Below are 15843 nucleotides of genomic sequence, written 5' to 3'. Positions count from 1 at the left end.
TCGGTCTAACAATTAAAAATACAGTGAACAAGACTAGCCACGTAGCGGCACGCACTCACGTCGCTTCTCAGAACCTCACACCTCCCGGCCCCCATCTCCATTGTGGGAACAACAACTGGATCAGGGTGGTCAGCCCCCTGTCACACTCTGCTGGCTCACTGCTGCCCATTGGGAGGGTGGGTAGTCATCCCAGTTACCCCGTGCAGACCTAACCCCCAGGGTCCCAGACTGATCCTCACCTGGTCCCCTCTGGGGGCTGTGGAGATGCTGCTTGATATAGCGAAGCACCCGGCCTGCAGTTCCCTCACCTCCTTTCCAGGCCCAGGCCTGGTGAGTGGCGGCCTGGCCTCGCCAAGCCCTGAAACCTCACCTCCCCAACTCTCCCCATCTCCACGAAGCTCATAGCATCTCCACCTCCCAAACTGTGTGGTGATTAAATGTAAAACAGCTGTCTGGCTTTGTCGGTTTCTGGCGTGTTTGGGGAGTTCTTGGCACCTTCCTCGCCGCATAATGTATATAGAAAGTGTGCTGGTCAAACTGCCAAGGTGAGCAGAGACACTGAGCCCCCGGAGGGACTTCTCTCTCCAAGCCTGACCTCTGAACCTCCCCAGACTTGCTCAGCAAAAGTGGGAAGCCCTTCCCAGGGTGTCTGATACCCACAGAAATCAGGCCTGAGCCCACTCTGTGCCAACCTTCCGGGCTCCGGGAGCACCAGAGGAGTCCCCAGCCCATGATTCCTGCCCCACAGAGCCCCAGGGCCAGACCGACGTGGCAACTGGTAAATGCAGCCACCTCCCCTTGCCAGGAAAATGGTAACTGACCAGGTGCAGACCCCAGAAAGGTCACAAGGAGGGTGTTGGAGCTGGCGGGACCCCTATGAGTCCTCAAGCCCACCCCTCTCATTATTCAGCGGAGAGTCCGAGGCTCAGAGAGAGATGTGCAGAGGGGCCCGAGTTCAGGTGGGGAAGCAGGTGGGCACCGGACCCGGGCCAGCAGCCCTGCCCTGCCAAACTGCCCTGGCATCGCTTCTCAGGAGGTGTGGGGATCCCGTCTCCCAAATGCATATGTTACCCCTGACTCGCCCAGCCCCCCTCCGCAAAGGTGAGCTCCTTAAATACTTGTCAAGTGGGTGAGTAAGCCTTTCTCATGCCTGCACTCACGTGAGCCCTCCAGGCAGCCCATGCCATGCCTGCTGTTTACCCTCTCACCAGGTGAGCCCCACACCTGCCAAGCTGGCACACCTATTTCACAGGCGCAGAAACGCACTGGGAAGTGAGGCCACTCAGCCCCGGTCTCACCACTCGCCCCCCACTGTCCGGAAGCCCCAGCCCACTTGCTAGCCCCCCTCCCACCCTCCTTGCCCCCACACAGCTTCCAGTCAGGGCCACTGTTGGTGGGGGCAGGGTGCGAATGAAAGTATCTGCTGCAGTCACTCTTGCCTCAGGCTGGCAGCGGGCCCATCCCCTCCAGGCAGAAGCAGTTTGTGCAACCATCATTTATTTCAGAAGAGCTTTCCTCTGGCCCAAGGGCTTGCAGAAATCCAGGAAAACCTATCCTTTCTGTGTTTATTCCTTGGCATATGGGAAATCACCGTCGAGTTGGACGTTCTCCTTTTCAGGACACGATGCCTGGAACTTGGGTTTCTCTTGTTGTTTCTGAAAACTGAGCGAGATGAGAAAAAGCAACAAAGTCAGGAGTAGTCCAGGTGGCTGGAGGTGAGCCTTCCGGCAGCCTCGGGCCGGGAGGAGACAGAGACACCGCGGTGGAAGAGAGTCATAACAAGCAGGGTAGCCTGCGCTTTGCTCCTAGAGGCAGCATCCGACCCTCACCCCAGGCCATCAGCTCATGTTTACTCAGCTTTAACAAGTGCCGTTACCTGTTTCTTACCATCGGGAGAAGGCGATGGCACCCCACTCCAGTACTCTTGCCTGGAAAATCCCATGGACGGAGGAGCCTGGTAGGCTGCAGTCCATGGGGTCGCGAAGAGTCTGACACGACTGAGTGACTTTACCATCAGAGATTAAAATCAGAGGCTTCAGAGAGGTGGAACTCCCAGAAATAGGACATTTATAAGAGGGAGAAGGTGTGGCTGCAGCAGAAAAGAAGATTATAAGACACTGAATACTTTTTAATGGTGCACTTGAAGGGAAACTGTCATAAAATTACCCCCAATTTCAGGCCAAAACTGTTGTAAAAAAATGCTCCCTTCAGCGTTACTTACAACAGTGATGTGGATGTCCAACCATGGGGGGAAGGGTTAACTAAACAGAGAAACTTCTATGCAGCTATATTAAAGCCCTCCAAATAGTTTAGTATATGACTTCCCTGGTGGTCCTGTGGTTAAGAATCTGCCTGCCAAGGCAGGGGACACAGGTTCAATGCCTGATCCAGGAAGATCCCACGTGCCGTGCCAAGGGGCAGCGAAGCCCGTGTGACATAACTCCTGAGCCTGTGCTCTGCAGCCCACTAGCCGAAAGCACTGCCGACCTCACGCCCTGGAGCTTGTACTCTGCAACAAGAGAAGCCACCACAATGAGGACCCCGTGTACTGCAACTAACGCATAGCCCCCACTCCCCACCCCTAGAGAAAGCCCACGCAAAGACCCAGCACAGCCAAAAATAATGTTTTTGAAAACTGTTTTTAAAAAGTTTATCATAGCAAACAGGAAATGCTAGTTATAAGAGTGAAACTGAGTTTTAAATAAAATAGAAGACTATGAAATATCATCTACAAAAAGAAATGGGAAGACACCCTGAAATGGTATCAGAACACACATTATTTCTTCTGATGGAGTATTTTGAAACTTTTAGATGTCCCACAACAAATGCGTTCTCTGTGATGAGATGTGTTCAGATGCCAACTAATGGGTAACCGACTGGATTCAAGAGGCACAGGCACCCGAGCCATTGGATGAGGGCTCTGACCCCTGACCCTTCTCCCCAGAGCAAGACAAGTCCTGTTAGCACTTTGCAAGAGGGAACACTTGTGCTCCAAGGGGTCAGGTAATCAGGGCTCAGCCAGACACACTTGCTGTGATGGTGTGGCCGACAGCAGAGCCCTGCGCCTGTGCTGTGTAGCCCAGGATCAGTAACAGTGTCTCTAGCAGCCCAGTGATGCTGTATTGTTACCCCGTTTACTGGAGACACCTGACTCCTGGTGGGTCTGGATTCAAAGGTCACTAGATCTCAGGGCAGCCCATGTAATTGCTTGGAAGAAGGAAATTATAATGAAACCAATAGACTCTGCAAAAAGCCTGGAACCCCCGGCCTGGCAATGGGACGTGGTGGAGGGGAGTGGTGCAGGGAACCCCTTGTGGCCTGCGGCCTGATGCTCAAGAGGTGCCCGGGGTTGGAGGCCTTAAGGCCCCGTGTACTGAGAAACCACAGAAAGCCCGTGGGGGCGGGGCTCCACGCTGCAGCACAGCACAGTGGAATTTTCCAAGTAGCCTTGCGTTTTTAAAGGGATCACCCAGTCGCCTGCTGCTGCCTCCACCATCAGGAAGTTAAACCCGATTTAGAAGCTGAGGGATCGGGTCTCCCGTGGGAGCCACATGAGGTGGGGACAGGGGAGGCAAACGTCTGCAGGCCCTATGATCTGCTGTGGGAGACCCTCCCAGCACCCTTGCACGCGCGAGGCTCTCCCTTGGGCCCGGGGGCTCCCCAGAAGCATCTTGAGCTCTGTTTGCGCCTGCCCTGCCCTCCGCCCTGGGCCTGGACCTCCTGAGATTCCCTGGTCTCTTACTTCCTGGTCCCCTTGAGGGGGTGTGGCTCAGAACGGTGCTCCAGGTACTCCCACCCTCAGAACAGCATCCCCAACTCTAATCCACCCCCCATCCCCAGGCCATACCGGGCTCCAGCACCTCCCCACCCCCGGCCACCTTCCATATGCCTTATCGCCTTGCCGGGTCTCTGTGCGGTCCCCAGGTCCCCAGTGGCAGCCAGGGCCCACACGGAGGCCCCCCTTCATCCTCACGGCCGCTGGGGGTGCACAGAGGGCTCTCGGGGTGGGGGAAACCTTCCTGCCCAGGCCCCACAGCTGCTGAGGACACAGGCAGGATTTGCACCCAGGCCCTCTGGCTCCGGGTAACGTCAGCCGGGGTGCTTGTTTGGGGGTGACTGACGGACTGAGGTCCTACCCCCTCCACCCTTCTTTCCCCACTGTTCCTCCACCCGAGACCCCACTTTTTCCAGCCCCTGAGAAGAAGGCGATGATAGGAGAGGACGTGAGCCTTCAGATCAGGCAGGTCTAGGCTGGAGTCACAGCTCTTCATGTTTTTACTGTGTGACTTTGGGCAAGTTTCTTAACCTCTCTGAGCCTCGGTTTCCTCTTTCAGAAGAAGGGGTGCCCCACATACCTCAGGTGGGGGAGTGGTTTGGATGTCACACAAGAGGTGTTTGATATATGTTGTCTCTCTTCCTGATGCATCCACCTGCCCTGACCTACTGACTTCAACCTCCTCCCTCCCTCCACCATCCTAAGACAACCCGAGGTCTCATCTACCTTAGAGGAACCTTCTTTGTTGCACCCCACGTTCCTCTTCTTCTCAGACCTCAGCCCCTATTTCCTCCTAATGCATCCACTCACCAATCAACAGCCACACACACACACACACACACACACACACACATGCACACAGTTGGCCCCATCCCCATCCTATCTATAGAAATCGGCTTCCTAAATGTCCCAACACGGAATCCAGCTCCCGTTCTTCCTCTGTCCTACACCTGGAGTTGCAAGTGTTTCCAGATCTCACGAAAACACTCCTGGAGGCTCCTTGTCTTTCCCTCTCCAGAGCAGCCCACCCACCTCTTTAGGGAGGGAGCAGGTCTATGACAAACCTAGACAGTGCATTAAAAAACAGAGACATCACTTTGCCAACAAAGGTCCATCTAGTCAAAGCTATGGTTTTCCAGTGGTCATGTATGGATGTGAGAGTTGGACTATGAAGAAAGCTGATGGCCAAAAGAATTGATGCTTTTGAACTGTGGTGCTGGAGAAGACTCTTGAGAGTCCCTTGGAGTGTAGGGAGATCCAACCAGTCCATTCTAAAGGAAATCAGTCCTGGGTGTTCATTGGAAGGACCGATGCTAAAGCTGAAACTCCAATACTTTGGCCACCTAATGCGAAGAGTTGACTCACTGGAAAAGACCCTGATGCTGGGAAAGACTGAGGGCGGGAGGAGAAGGGGACTACAGAGGAGGAGATGGTGGGATGGCATCACCGACTCAGTGCACACGAACCTAAGCAAACTCCGGGAGATGGTGAAGGACTGGGGAGCCTGGCGTGCTGCAGTCCTTCGTGCTGCAGTCCTTGGGGTTGCAAAGAGTTGGACAGGACTTAGCAATAGAACAACAACAAGACCTCAGCCTCCCCACCCTGGGTCTCTGCCCTGAGGGGCCCCAAGCCTGCTGACCCCCCTCCCTGGCAGGCATCACCCATCAGGAGACCTGTCCCTCCCACTACCAGTCCACCCTCAAGCCTCAGACCTTATAGGCACCCTCTCTGCACCAGGCCTTGTGCGAGGCTCCAATGTCCAGCTGACACCAGGAGAACACATAAACCAGGTCCATCTTACGGACTCCGAAGTCTCCAAGAAAGACCTTGAGACTCTGCTAATCACGGTGATCCTCTGAGCACTGGCCGCCCGCTGCCTGTGGAGGGTGAGCTCGTGGCTGGGAGAGAGTTGGCTGCGAGGCTTTTGTTCTTGCTTGAATCTGGGCACGGGGGCTTCCCAGGGCCGGGACTGGAGAGGTTAGGGTGAATGCAGGTGAGCTCGAGAGGAGCAGGGTGGAGCCTGGCACAGCGTCCCAGGAGGCCAGCTGGGGCGACCCACCTCCAGAGCACAGCTCCTTTAAGTCCAACCTCCAGCAGCCACCAGAGTATCCCCTTGGCCACCAGCCTGACTTCCCAGCCCCTCCCTTCCCAATCTGGCTCCAGCCTGACCCCTCAGCCCCCCGCCTCCGCTCTCCCACCCAGACTGGCATTTTCCAGACGGGTCGCCATCCTGGCTGCACAAACCCCACTTCTGCTTGTCCTGTTCCTTCCGCCTGGACCCCCTTCCTGCCTTCTCCAGCTGTCACTGCCCAGGTGCCCCTCGGCCATGTGCCAACCCCACCCCCCACTGCCCACGCCTGGCGGAGCTGGTCCCTCCCAATAGGCTGGGGAGCCTCTTGTTCACGCCCTGCGGCCCTCCACAGTGGAGACATGGCAGGTGAACCAGATTCTCCGAAGGAGTGTGGCCCCTGAATTAAGGGCCTTCCGACCCCACGCAACTTGGCCTGGGAAGTGCTGGGCTGTAAACACCTGCCAGCTGGTCCAGTCCTCCTCCCATCTCTGGGGGTAGAGGGTGGGTTTGGGGTGGAGAGGACCACTCCTAAAATCTAAAATGGGCCAAGAGATTCACCAAGAACCGCAGGTGGTGAAGGGTGCTGTCGTTGAGTGCCCCTGAGACCCCTCCCTGCACCCTCAGAACCAGTCAGCGGTCTCTAGACCTGTCTGTCCATCTGCCTCCCCGTTAGGCTGTGAGTCCAACCCCGGCACACAGGCAGAGCTCAGAATGGTTGGAGGGCGGCTCTTCCGGAGGTTGGGGGCCCACCTCCAGCCTTCTAATCTCAGGGGGCCCAGTCCTCCAGGGAGATCCAGGCTTCGCCCACCAAGCACGGCCACTGCCCCAGGGGAGACCCCGTCTGGGGCTGCCCCCGGGAGCTGAGAAGAGCTGGGTCTGGGCTTCAGGGGCAGGAAAGGGAAAGCTGTTCACCTGGCCTCCCTGGGGTCCACCAGGCCCCTTCCCTGCGGGCCCCCTCGCCTCCAGGTCCACCCCTCCCCCTAGCCCGCATGCGGCTCAGCGGCTCCCGCCCCAGGAGACAAGCCTCTTCCGAGGCTCATTTCCAGCTGCCACCAAGCCTGCCCGACCGAGCTTCCAGAGAGAGCAGTCCACAGGCTGCCGTCCATGCCGCCTCCCGCTCTCTCGTGGCCCGTGAAAGGCAGGGCCGCGCTCCCTCACCGCTGTGCCCCAGCACGCGGTGGGGCTTGGAGGCACCTGTCTGGCACCAGTTTGTCTGGACTTTGCCCCTCTCTGAGCCTCAGTTTCCTCATCTGTAAAGTGGGGGTGACCATCGCCACGCCCCCTGGCTCTTGGGAGTCCCTTGGGCAGCTGTGTCTCTGGGGAGAGGCTGGGGCTGAGTGTAGAAGGGGCAGGTGCAGCGCCACCCGAAAGTGAGTGGGTGGGTTTTGGGGGCCTCACCCGGGCCCCGTCAAGGCTCCCAGCAGGCGTCTACATCCCTGAGCCGCTCCAGAGTCTTGTTCGGGGAGACAATGTAGGGCCAGAAAGAGGCCCAGGCTTAGGGCCAGGAGACGTGGTGCTCAGTGTACCCCGTGACAATGGGGTTGGTGTGTTTAACGTGCCGGAACTTAGTCACATCTGTGAAATGGGCACATCAAGAGGTGTGAGGCTAGGACTTCCCTGGTGGTCCAGTGGTTAAGAATCACTTCGCAATGCAGGGGTTATGGATTTGATTCTTGGTCAGGGAACTAAGATTCCACATGTCACCCAGCAACTAAGCTGGCGCGCTATAATGAAAACCTAGCATAATAAAAAAAAAAAAAGCATGGATTTACCTGAGGCGTGGAGCACGTGGCACAGACAAAACTCTAACATATGCATGTGGAGTGAGATGAGCTAGACTGTCACAAGGGTAGAGGCACAGCGATAAGCGCTTGCATTTTTATGCATTTTAGATAGTAAGTGGAAATAAGTGGAAAAGGCTGGGCTTCCGTTTGCAGAAGCTATTAATATAAAGCGTCTTCATGGAGACCCTAAGTGGCCCTCGATGGGCCCAGGGCCCACGTGCTTATTAACCGGCTGGTGGTGTGATTTTTGCCTGCCTTCTATGGGTTAAGAAACTGGGTCTCAGTCAGTAAAGAACCTGCCTGCAGTGCAGGAGACCCGGGTTCGATCCCTGGGTCAGGAAGATCCCCTGGAGAAGGAAATGGCAGCCCACTCCAGTATCCTTGCCTGGAAAATCTCATGGACAGAGGAGCCTGGTGGGCTGCTGTCCATGGGGTCGCAAAGAGTCGGGCACGACTGAGCGACTAACACTTACTTAAAATTTATCTCCTGTATGCCAGGTCATGTGCTCAAAGCTAAGGACCCAGGAATGATTCAGGAACAATCCTTTCTCAGTTTACGGAGGAGACAAGTGTGTGAAAGGATACTGCATTTTTTCAAACATTTACTTTCCCTTCATGTGGGAGAGTAATACCCGTTGTGGAAAGTCTGGCAAATGCAGAGGTGTCTGCAGAAAAGAACACCGGGGCTGCGGTCCTGCCTTCCCGGGGAGAGCCGCTGGGGAGCGCACTGCTCAGACCTCCTTGTGTCCTCCTGTGTGTCTGGGGGGGTGCTCTGGGAGCCGGGGCGGGGGGGGGGTTGCCCCGAGATCCGGGGCCGGGGCTGCAGAGGGGCCTAGGAACTCACCAAGGTCCCCGGACAGAACCAGCAGAGCTCCCTTCTCTGAGGGATCAGAGATGGAGGCCCAGACATCATGGCTCCTCCTCCTTAGGGTCCAGGCAGACTCCACAATTAGGCTCCCCCGTGACTGAAAGGGCTTCCCCGGTGCCTCAGGTAAAGAATCTGCCTGCAATGCAGAAGCCACAGGAGAAGGAGGTTCGATCCCTGGGTGGGGAAGATCCCAGGAGGAGGAAATGGCAGCCCGCTCCAGTATCCTTGCCTGGAGAATCCCATGGACAGAGGAGCCTGGCGGGCTATGGTCCATGGGGTCGCAGAGTCGGACACGACTTAAGCGACTTAGCATGCATGCTGACCGAAAACCTCTCTTTCCACTTCCAAGTTACTATTTTTTGCCTCTTGAGAGTGTTTTTATTGTGGAAGTTTCACCCACACCTTGAGTAGAGTGAACAGTACAGAGACCCCCTGCGAGCCCATCTCAACACAGATCCGTACTCTGCTCTTCCCGTTCCCGCCCCCATTCTTGATATTTTCATTTTTCCTGGATTCGCTTAGCATGTATCTTAGATATATCAGAGCCCATGAAAATACTTCAGCTTGTTCTACGCACACCTGTAGAGGTAAGTGGGTTTTTGGGGGGTTTTTTGAGGCATAATCACAATACCATCAGATATCTGATAAAATTAACAATTGTTCAATGTTTTGAAACATCTCTAAAAATGTCTTTTTATAGTTTGTCCAAATCAAGTTCCAAAGGTGACACTCTGCTCTTGGCAAACAGGTCCATGTATATATATTCATTTGTATTTATTTATTATTTGGCTGTGCCGAGTTTTAGTGGCAGCACGCAGGATCCCGTCCCCTGACCAGGGGTGGAACCTGGGCCCCCTGCATTGGCAGTGTGGAGTCTTAGCCACTGGACCCCCAGGGATCTCTTTGGTAGAAGAGTCCTTTGGTCTCTTTTACTCTGAAAGGGCTCGCCCTTGGTTTTTCCTGCGCCATGTATTTGTTGATGAAATTGCATTATCTGTCTTGCAGAATTTTCTGAAGTATGGATTAGTGGATTGTGTGCGTGCGGTGGTGTTCAACAAGCTCCTCCTCCAGCCCCAGGATTCCCTTTCAACTTGGTTTTCATCTCAGGCAGCGGTTCTCAATTTTGCCCCCAGGGGAACATTTTGCAGTGTCCTCCGAAGAGGGTCCCTTAGGAGGCACTGAGCTGGAGACGGGAGCAGGCCCGGGGGAGGGGCCACTTCTAGGGGTCACTCCCAGCATCCACGCGTGGGCACTGGCTGCACGTCCATCAGGGGTGGACAGCTCGTCCCGGCCTGGTGATGATGTCCCCTTGGACCAGTCGGACCCGGTGCTGACGGCACGTGAGCTGATGAATCTGCAGCCACTGGTGACCATGGTCTCACTTCAGCCACGAGGGTTGCAGAACGGTGAGACCTGTTGTTTTGCACGCGCACACATGTGTGTGTGTAAGGTAAAAGGAGAAGGGGACGACAGAGGATGAGATGGTTGGATGGCATCACTGACTCAATGGATACAAACTTAAGCAAACTCAGGGAGACGGTGAAGGACAGGGAAGCCTGGCGTGCTGCCGTCCCTGGGGTGGAAAAGAGTCGGATGTGACTAAGCGACTCAACAACAACCATTATGACTTTTTTGCAAAGGGCTTTCCCATCCAGGATGGAAAAACCAGGCGCTCTCGCTGCTCCACTGGAGGCAGGTCCGATAATCCTCTAATAACTTTCTGTAGACAAGGAGACTGAGCTCAGAGGAAGGAGGTGACACAGGGCCCCACGGCTCAGTGAGAGCGCCAGGCTAAGCCTGAGCGGGACCACCCAGAGTGCCACTCGCAGAATGTACTGAGCTCACCTGGCAGCAGGGTATGGAGGAAGCGGTCTGTGATCTTTTATTTTTTTCTGTATTTTTGCCAAGCGTCATGGCATACAGGATCTCCTGCGTGATTTTCTTTTTTAAAAAGAAAGCTACAAAAGTTGTAAGAGATTCTCTAAAATCCCTCTCCAACCTCGGAGACCACCGCTAACCCAGGACACAGTGGTGCCTGAATCACCCACCTTTGGGCTCCCTGCCGCCTCCAGGCTGAGATCCAGACCCTCTCAAGGGGCGTTCAAGGCCCTCTCCCCACCGTCTCCCACCTCACTGCCCCCACCCCAGCCAAACCCACTGGGACAGGGAACTTGGGTTCTTGTTCTGACCCTGTGGGCCCTACGGAGGGGTTAGCTCCTGTTCAGCACCCACAGGTGCAGGCATGTTACTCTTTTTAATTCTGGGACACAGATTTCACCTTTCCACTTTTTTCAGATGAGAAAACTGAGGTTTGGAGAGAGTGAGCGTCTCTTCAAAGGCCACACGGTGGAGGCCGGGGCTCCTGGGGAGACTGGCGGGTTGGCCGCACCCTGGCCTCCCCCATGGCTCCCGGCCCCTGGCTAGCCGTCCTGCCCGGGGCTGGGAGGGAGGCAGAGGCCCCCCGTGCCGCACTCTTATCGGACCTCCCAGGGAGGTGCCTGTTTTCTGTGATCTGCAGTGGCCCTGGAGAGCGGATCACGGCCAAGCAGGAAACCACGTTGTTAACAGCCGGTCTGCAGAGTCCCGCGGGGAAATGGAGCCCCGTATGTTTCTTCCAGATGAAATGGGTAATTCATTCCATGGGAAGGCCCTTTGAGGATGTCAAGTTGAGGGCTGTACCTCCTTCCTCCCCCTCCTGCCCTGCTCAGGGACACAACGTGGCCTTGCCAAGGGCATCGGACCGTTCAGGGCAGAGCTGGGTTCCGCTGCTTCACCCAACACCCCCAGCCCGCCAGCTTCTGAGGTCACTGAGTGGGGGGGAGTTTGGGGGCTGCCAGGCAGGGAAATTGGGGAGCAAGATGAAGAAGAACCAGCCTTCTGATGGCGTGGCCACCTGGGCTTGGGGTCTTCCCCACGTTCTTTCAAACTGCTGAAAAATTCTAGATGTTCGGAGCTCAGGCAGGCTGGAAAGACCCTCAGAAGTTTATCTCGGAGAGATGGAAGAGGAAACTGTGGTCTCCTAATCATTGCACAAGTAGGGCCGAGGGAGGCTGACTGGCTTAGACAAATGAAATTTATTTCCAGCATCAGGTTCAGGGTCTGGCACATCGTAGGCTCTAACTGGAGAAGGAAACAGCAACCCACTCCAGTATTCTTGCCTGGAGAATCCCTTGGACATAGGAGCCTGAAGGGCTACAATCCATGGGGGTCTCAAGAGTCGGACACGACATAGCGACTAAACCACCACCACCACCCGGCTCTAAACGTTTGTCAAATGAATGAATGAAGTTTCCAAACTCCAATTTTGCAACCAAGGCCAAGACGTCCCTTTCTTCCTAACTGGTAGCTTAATTCCAACATGAAGAGACAGTGGCCCCCAGAAGGCCTCAGACTGTCCCTCCTTCCACGTGACGACTCAGGAAGGTCCAGGCGTGGACTCCAGGCTCCTCTGCTCACCAGGCTCATCCAGATAACAAAAGGCCCTCCGAGCATGATGCCACCAGGCTTGGGAAAAGCATTTTCGAGTGAGGACCAGAGTTCAGCATGAGGACAAGACTCAGAGGCTCAGATCTCCCCACTTCCTCCCCAGTTCGGGAAGGGGAGGTCCACGTGAGGGACGAGCCTGGAGAAGTGAGGCGCCCAGAAGGACCCTTGAGATGCTGCAAATACCTGCATCCTGGGAGAGAGGCCAGACTCACCCAGCACCCTGGGAGGGCCTTAAAGGGCAGGGTTGGAAGACAGCCAGGTGGACGGAACGCCTGACAGTCTTAGGCTCCCAAGGCTGGACATGGAGATAGGCACAGATGTGTGTGCGTGCCTGCGTGGTGACCGATGCAGTGCAGAGAGCCAGGGTCTGCCACTATGAGGGCATCTCCAGGGTCCCCAATCCCTCTGAGCCAGCCACCCTCGGGCCTGCACGGCTGCGGAGGGGAGGCCGAGGGCCCAGACGAGCCTTGACTGAGCAGGACTGCTCGCAGTCGCTGGGGAGCAGCTCTTGGGATGCAGGAGCATGCCGCGGTCACGTCTGACGTGTGTGACGGGCAGGAGCTGGGTCCGGAGTGGGGCCACAGGAGGGGCCCCAGGCCTGGGAGGAGAAGAGCTGGGAGGCAGGCCAGGAGGGACCAGATGTGCTTGACCATCAGTTAGCCTGGGGGTCTCAGCACACAGCCAGGCTTCCTCTTGGGCAGAGGGAGGGCCTGCCCTGAAGTTGGGCACCCGGCTTGGACCTGTGCTGCCGCCCCTGGTCTCACAGCCTGCGGCCCCCAGGCTTCCCTGAGCCCACGGCTCTGCAGTCAGTTCAGCTCCCCCTCTGGGGGGTGGGGTGGGAGGGGGGCGGTGCGAAGGCCACTCGGGGTGGGGGGGCACCCCACCTGGGGGTGACTGCGCAGGTCTGCTCACTTGGGCGAGTGGGTGATGCTCCGGGCCAGGCCCCTGGACTCCCCGACCCTTCCTGAGGCTGGAGGGGGCGGCTTAGAACAGGAGCCCCACCCACAGGGACAGAGAGGAAGGAGGGGAGAAGCAGGGTCGGGGGCGTGGGCCCAGGTGGGCTCGGGGCCTGTCCTCCCCGCACCGGGGGGGCGGTGGGGAGGAGGCAGCGTTCCCTGCCCATCACTGGGGTGGCCCAGCCTGGCCCTGGGAGCCTGGGGAGGGGGGCATCCTCAGTCCGTGGTCAGGGAGAGGGTGCCCAGCCCAGGGTCACAGGCTGGCCAGGCACCTTCTCAGGTGGGCAAGCAGAAGGGAGGTCGGCGGGCCCTCACGTAGCCCCATCTAGAGCAAGGCTGAGGGGGCGGGTCCAGGGCAGCCAGGGCCTGTTAGGGTGGCGGCCCAGAGGGTGGGGCCTCCTTGGTTCCCCTGAAACAGACCTCCCCAGCTCGGGGGGCCCCCCGCACGACCCCTGGGCTGTGGCAGGAAGTGGCCTGCCCCGGGTCTGAGCGGCAGCGGGCCGGGTGCCTGGAACCCTCCTGCCCGCCTGGTGGCCCTGAACCAATGGGCACACTCGGTTCTGCTGCTACCTGCGCCCCCCCGCCACCAACCAGGAGGGACATGGTGATCTCGTGACATGTGAGAGGAGGGCTACGGCGCCGCCTGAAGACCGCGTGACCGCGCTGAGCACCCAGCCCCCGCGCTCTGCAGGGCCTGACCCTGAGGCAGGGCTGGGCAGCCACTGGGTGGAGGGCGGGGAGGGGAGGAGGGATACCCGGCCATCCCAGGCTGGGCGTGCCAGCTTCCACTGCCAGCCAGGGTGGCGAGGTGTGGCCACCCAGCGAGTGCGTGGCCAGCGGCGGGGGTGCTGCACAGGGACTTGGCCCCCGACGGCCTCGCTGCACGGCTCGCGAGGACCAGAAAGAGACCGCTTGCCGGAAGCGGCTGGCCCCACGCGCTTCGTACGGTGGGGTTTCGGCGAGACACAGGCTTTCTCTGGGATGGGTTCTGTGGTCGGCGTCCACTTCAAATGCTGGCTCCACCGTCCACCAGGTGTGAAGAGAGGGAAAAGAAAATGTTGAGTCGCTCGGTTGCATCTGACTCTTTGTGACCCCATGGGCTGTGGCCCACCAGACTCCTCCATCCGTGGAATTCTCCAGGCCAAGAATGCTGGAAGCCATTCCCTTCTCCGGGGGAGTCTCCCGCAAGGCAGGCGGATTCTTTAATCATCTGAGCGGTGTCACAGCTGTGAGACCTTAGCAAGTGATTGAACTTCTCGCTGTAAAATGGGGCCACTGTGCCTACCTCACAGGGTTGAGTAAACCCTGCTTAGACGGGTGCCTGGTGCGCGGCGACCCCTGGCGCTGGCTGGTACTGTTCCCGGCACAGACAGGGTGATCCCAGCACTCCCCACGCGGCCAGGTGCTGCCGCTGGCTCGGTAAACCGAGGCAAGTGCCCCTGAAAACGCTGTTAACTCCCCAGCGGCGATGAAGGAGAGCTGCAGTCTCTAAAAGCAGCAGCTCACGTCCTGGTCTGTTTCCTACAGCCCAGCCGGGGAGGCCGCCCACCAGCGGCTCTCAGGGGAAGCCGGGCCCCCCTACTGCCCCCCTAGACCACTGTACAGATGAGCTGGCCTCCAGGCCCCAGCCTCAGCCACTCAGCGCACGTGCCTGGGCCGCCGGGTGGCACCTGCAGTGGTACCAACTGAACCCCAGCTCTGCAGGCACACACCCACACAGGGGCCGTCATACCTTCGCCATCCACTTAGCTGTGATGCCTCCGTTTCTGGGGACATAGTCTCCAGGTGACTAGCTACCGTGCACAGGGGGTCCCCCTCCCCAACCCTGCTTCGGCAGGTGGGTGCCCTTGTGAAGCTCACGGTACTTTGTGAAAAGGTGGAGCTGGTGGCTGGTGTGGCCATAAGGCACACACCTGTGCCAGGAGGTGATCGACGAGAGGAGCCCTGGACACAGTGGAGGGCACGCTCCTGAGACACTGCCCATCTCCACGGACACACGGTCCCTGCCGCGCTGGCAGCCTCCGGTCCTGCCCCCTTGCCACCACACTGACCACCCAGCCGGTGCCGGGGCCAAATGGAGGAAGAGGTACGGTCCAGCCGGCAAAGGTGATGAGGGCATGCCGAAACAATGCTGCCCGATGCTGGGCCTAAAAATTGGCGCTCGGGGGCTCACCTGGTATCAGGAGCTGCTCTAAGAGCTGCGCCCTGGGCTTCCCCTTACAGATGTCCTCTCAAATCGGGCTGCCTACAGACTTCACAGAAAGTGAAGGGGCTGAGGCAGGCATTTGGCTGGCTGGGAAAAGTGAGGCTGACCCCTTTAGCTTGTCTGCAAAATGCGTGTCTCAGAGATCTACTCCCCATAAATGTGGGAGCGCAGCTCTGCCCTCTTCAGAGGGAGATGTATGTATATGAGCTAAGTCTCTTCAGTCGTGTCCGACTCTTTGCAACCCCATGGACTGTAGCCCTCCAGGCTCCCCTGTCCATGGGCTTCTCCAGGCAAGAATTCTGGAGTGGGTTGCCATTTCTTACTCCAGGGGATCTTCCTGACCCAGGTTTTGAACCTGAGTCTCTTGTGTCTACTGCATTGGCAGGCAGATTCTTGACCACGGCACTACTTGGGAAGTGTGTAAAAACATGCCTGCACATCCCAGAAGCCAGAAGGACGGGCCGAACATAACTCGAACCCTCTGTGCCGATGGAAGGCGAGTGCTCAGTGTACAGATATGACAGAAAAGGACATCTGGGCTCAGACACAGGTCCACGGGGCCACGTGTCCGTGTGGACGTCCACCCAGCGGCAGGCATCCCGAGAGCTGGAACTGGCCTTCCAGAGCCACTGCGCGAGGAGGCCATGGTTAAAGGTCGTCAACAGAGAAATATGACGTAGGGTACTGAACAAACACG

The sequence above is a fragment of the Moschus berezovskii genome, chromosome 5 (assembly GCF_049115385.1).
Source record: "Moschus berezovskii isolate FMDL1 chromosome 5, NW_MosBer_1.0, whole genome shotgun sequence".
NCBI classification, from domain to species: domain Eukaryota; kingdom Metazoa; phylum Chordata; class Mammalia; order Artiodactyla; family Moschidae; genus Moschus; species Moschus berezovskii.
The sequence above is the reverse complement of the archived record's forward strand: the minus strand, read 5'-3'. Positions refer to the sequence as shown.